The sequence below is a fragment of the Trachypithecus francoisi genome, unplaced genomic scaffold (assembly GCF_009764315.1).
Source record: "Trachypithecus francoisi isolate TF-2019V2 unplaced genomic scaffold, Tfra_2.0 Lachesis_group10, whole genome shotgun sequence".
Classification (NCBI taxonomy): domain Eukaryota; kingdom Metazoa; phylum Chordata; class Mammalia; order Primates; family Cercopithecidae; genus Trachypithecus; species Trachypithecus francoisi.
The window spans coordinates 89,013,506-89,018,552 of record NW_022681455.1 but is presented as its reverse complement, the minus strand read 5'-3'; the positions used below and the strand labels follow the sequence as shown (position 1 = coordinate 89,018,552).

At 39.4% G+C, this 5,047-nt stretch overlaps 1 pseudogene; it reads left to right on the top strand.

Moving 5' to 3' along the window:
• The first annotated feature begins 3,649 nt into the window (after nt 1-3,649).
• On the top strand, nt 3,650-4,346 carry LOC117088750 (annotated as a pseudogene).
• The last annotated feature ends 701 nt before the right edge of the window (nt 4,347-5,047 follow it).

The following is a 5,047-nucleotide window of genomic DNA, read 5'->3' as shown; positions in this document are numbered from 1 at the left end:
TGGTCGGGCTGCAGCAGCTGACTAGCACTGATTGTCTGGCATTCCCTAGTGAGATGAACCCAGTACCTCAGTTGAAAATGCAGAAATCACCTGTCTTCTGTGTTGCTCGCGCTGGGAGCTGGAGACTGGAACTGTTCCTATTCAGCCATCTTGCTCTGCCCCCACCAGGTACAAATATTCTTATACCTAAGAGTACCATAGTATTCTTTGGTATAAATATACTTAAGGTATAAACCTAAGAAATACTTAGGTGTTATATTTATACCTGAGAATATTATGTTATAAATTGAACAATATATATACAAAGTCTATATGAGGAAAATCACAAAATTCTGATACAAGAAATTTAAAAAGAACTAAATATATGGATAGATAGACCATGCTCATGGATTGGACGACTCAATATTGTCAAGATGTCAGTCCTATTCACCCTGGTTTATATATTTAATGCAATCTCAATCAAACCCTTGCTAGTTATTTACACATCTGCAAATTGGTTTTAAAGTTTATATGAAGAGCAAAAGAGTCAGAATACCTAACGCAATATTGAAGGACGAGAACAAAGTCGGAGGACTGACACTACCTGACTTTGAGACTCACTATAAAACTACATTAATCAAGACCATGTAGTATTGGCAAAAGAACAGACAAATAGATCAATGGAACAGAAGACAGAGCCCAGAAATAGACTCACATAAATATAGTAAACTGATCTTTGACAAAGGAGCAAAGGCTATGCACTGGAGAAAAGTAAGTCTTTTCAACAAATAGTGCCAGAAAAACTAAACATACACATGCAAAAAATGAACTTAGAAACAGACTGTACACTCTTTACATAAATTAACTCAAAATTGATCACAGACTATAACACAAAACTATAAAACTCCTAAACATAACATAGGATAAAATCCAGATGACCTTGAATTTGGTGATAATATTTTACATATGATAATGGCACCATGATTTATGAAAGAAAGAATTTATAAGCCGAACTTTATTAAAATAAAAATTTCTGCTCTTTCAAAGACACTGTCAAGAGAATAAAAAGACAAGCCACAGACTAGGAGAAAATATTTGCAAAAGGCATATTTAGAAAAGACTATTCTCCAAATTATATCAATAACTCTTAAAACTCAACAATAAGAAAACACACATACTGATTTTTAAAATGGCCAAAGACCCTAAAAGACAGCTTACCAAAGAAGATATAGAGATGGCAAATAAGCCTATAAAAGCATGCTTCACATCAGTGTCATCATAGAATTGAAAAGTAAACAACAATGAGATACCACTGCATACCTATTAATGTAGCCAAACTCCCTTTTGGGGATGAACGGAGGCACAAGAAAGAGAAGCATGCTTTTGCTGTATCTATAATGTCTCATTTCTTATTTTTCAGATGTTTCTTAAGAGAATTATGCTGAGTGAAAAAAAGTCAATCCCAAAAGGTTACATACTGTGTTATTGCACTTATTATTCCATTATATTCCATATAATAATATTCCATTGACATAAAAAAGGAGAGAAATGAAGGACAGATTAGCAGCTGTAAGGGGTCAAGAGTTGTACACCAAATGCTGATGAGGATGTGGAGCAACACGAATTCTCATTTATTGCTGGTGGGGATGCAAAACCATGCAGCCTCTTTGGAAGACGGTTTGGCAGTTTTCTACTGCTATAATCTGATTGTGTCCTCCTGAAAATTCAAATGTTAAAATCCTAACCCCCAAGGTAATGGCACTGGGAAATGGGCCTTAGTTCATGAAGGTGGAACACTCATTAATTGGATTAGTATCTTTATAAACAGACCCAACAGAAACCCTTCATCCATTTCACCATGTAAGGATACAGCAAGAATACACAATTCTGCTGTGGGTCTTCACCAGATACTGAATCTGTGTTCACCTTGATCTTGGACTTCACAGATTCCAGAACTGTGAAAAATGAGTTTCTCTTATTTTGAAGCTACCCAGTCTAAAGTATTTTGTGACAGAAGTCCAAATGAACTAAAACACCTACAAAACTAAACTTATTCTTGCCATATAATCCAGCAGTCAGACTCCTTGCTATTTATCCAAAAGAGTTGAAAATATCCACACAGTAACTTGCACGAGAATGTTTATAGCACTTTATTAATAATTACCAAAACTTGGAAATAACCAAGATGTCCTTCAGTAGGTAAATGGGTAAACTGATACCTTCAGACAATGAAATATTATTCAGCACTAAGAAGAAATAAGCTATCAAGCCATAAAAAAAAATGGAGGAATCTTAAATGCATGTTACTAAGTGAAAGAAGCCAATCTGAAAAGGTTGCATACCATATTATTTTAATGATATGGCATTCTAGAAAATGCAGAACTATGGAGACAGTACAAAGATCAGTGGTGTTCAGGGCACCATTGTTTGTGTCCCCACCAAAACTCATGTTGGAACTTTGATTCCCAGTGTGGCAATGTTAAGAGGTTCTCTTAAAGAATCTTTAAGAGATGGGGTCCAATGAGAAGCACTTAGGTCACGGGGGTTCCACCATTGTGAGTAGGTTGGTGCTATTCTTGTAGTGAGTTCTTTTTCTTGCAAGACTGGACTAGCTTTCATTGGTTCCCACAGAAGCAGGCTGTTATTAAAGTGAAGTTGCCTCTCATGGTTGGTCCCTTGTGGCACATCCACTTATTCTGTTTCTCTGCCATGTTATGATGTAGCATGAGGCCTTCACCAGACACTGAGCAGATTTTAGTGCTATGCTTCTTAGACTTCCCAGTCTCAAGAATCACGAGCCAAGTAAACTTCTTTTTTTAAATAAATTACCCAATTTCAGATATTCTGTTATAGCAACACAAAACAGACTAAGATAAGGGATTGGAGGGATAGAGAAATGAATAGGTGGAGTCCAAAGGATCTTTAGGATCATATCATACTATCTACCATACTCTGTATGATACTATAAAGGTAAATTCACATCACTTTAAATTTATTCAAACCCATAGAATGTACAACACCAAGAGTGAACCTCAATGTAAAGTATTAACTTTGTACGGTGGTGTATCTGTGTAGGTTGATCAGGTGTAACAAATGTACCCCTTTGGTGGGAGATGTTGATAATGGAGGAGCTGTGCATGTGTTGAGGAAGAATGGGATATCTTTATGCCTTCCTCTCAATTTTTCTGTCACCCTAAAGCTGCTCTAAAAAAGTAAATGATGCAATGGACTTTGGGGACTCGGGAAAAAGGATGAGGCATAGAAGACGGCACATTGGATATAGTGTACAATGCTTGGGTTATGGGTGCACCAAAATCTCAGAAATCACCACTAAAGAACTTATTCATGTGCGGGCGTGGTGGCTTAGGCCTGTAATCCCAGCACTTTGGGAGGCCAAGGCAGGTGGATCATGAGATCAGAAGATCGAGACTGTCCTGGCTAACACAGTGAAACCCCGTCTCTACTAAAAATACAAAAAATTAGCCGGGTGTGGTTTGCGGGCACCTGTAGTAAGTCCCAGCTACTCGGGAGGCTGAGGCACGAGAATTGCGTGAACCTGGGAGGATGAGCTTGCAGTGAGCCGAGATCGTGCCATTGTACTCCAGCCTGGGCGACAGAGAGAGACTCAGTCTCAAAAAAAGTATTCATTCTTTCCAGCCAGCGTGGAGTGATGGGCATTTCTCGGGACAACTGGCATAAGCGCCGCAAAACCGGGGGCAAGAGAAAGCCCTACCACAAGAAACGGAAGTATGAGTTGGGGCGCCCGGCTGCCAACACCAAGATTGACCCCCGCTGCATCCACACAGTCCGTGTGTGGTGAGGTAACAAGAAATACCGTGCCCTGAGGCTGGATGTAGGGAATTTCTCCCGGGGCTCAGAGTGTTGTACTCCTAAAACAAGGATCATAGATCTTGTCTATAATGCATCTAATAATGAGCTGGTCGGTACCAAGACTCTGGTGAAGAATTGCATCGTGCTCATCGACAGCACATGGTACCAACAGTGGTAGGAGTCCCACCACGTGCTGCCCCTGGGCCACAAGAAGGGAGACAAGCTGACTCCTGAGGAAGAAGAGATTTTAAACAAAAAACGATCTAAAAAAATTCAGAAGAAATATGATGAAAGGAAAAAGAATGCCAAAATCAGCAGTCTTCTGGAGGAGCAGTTCCAGCAGGGCAAGCTTCTTGCCTGCATTGCCTCCAGGCCGGGACAGTGTGGCCGAGCAGATGGCTATGTGCTAGAGGGCAAAGAGTTAGAGTTCTATCTTAGAAAAATCAAGGCCCAGAAAGGCAAATAAATCCTCGTTTTGTCTTCACCCGTGTAATAAAGGTGTTTATTGTTCTGTTCCCCCCACCAAAAAAAAAAAACCTTTTCATGTAACCAAATGCCACCTGTTTCCCAAAAACCTATTGAAATTAAAAATAAATTCAACAACAACAAAATGGCCGTTTATTGATGAAAATGTTACAAGATGCATTTAGGATAATATAGCCAAAAGAATGAAATGAAAAAAAAGAGTAAATTATTCTTAAAAACCTGACAGAACAAAATGCTAGAAAAGATGAGAAGTAACTAGAACTCTCATGTATTTCTGGTAGAAATGCAAAATGGTAGTCATTTTAGAAAACAGATTATCAGTATCTAATAAGGTTAAACATCCTAGTACCATATAGCCCTGTAATTCTCACTCTTAGATATTTATCCAAAAGAAATAAAAACATGTATTCATATAAATACCTCTACACCAGCCTTCATAGAAGCTTTAATCATAATCACTACAACTCAAATGTCTGTCAACTGGTAAGTGGATTAAAAAAAACGGGGGGCACCCAAGATGGCCAATAGGAACAGCTCTAGCCTCCAGCTCCCAGCATGAGCGACACAGAAGACAGTGATTTCTGCATTTTCAACTGAGGTACCGGGTTCATCTCACTGGGGCGTGTTGAACAGTCAATATTGGTCAGCGGGTGCAACCCGACCAGCAAGAGCTGAAGCAGGGCGAGGCATCGCCTCATCTGGGAAGCGCAAGGGGGAAGGGAATTCCTTTTCCTAGCCAAGGGAAACTGAG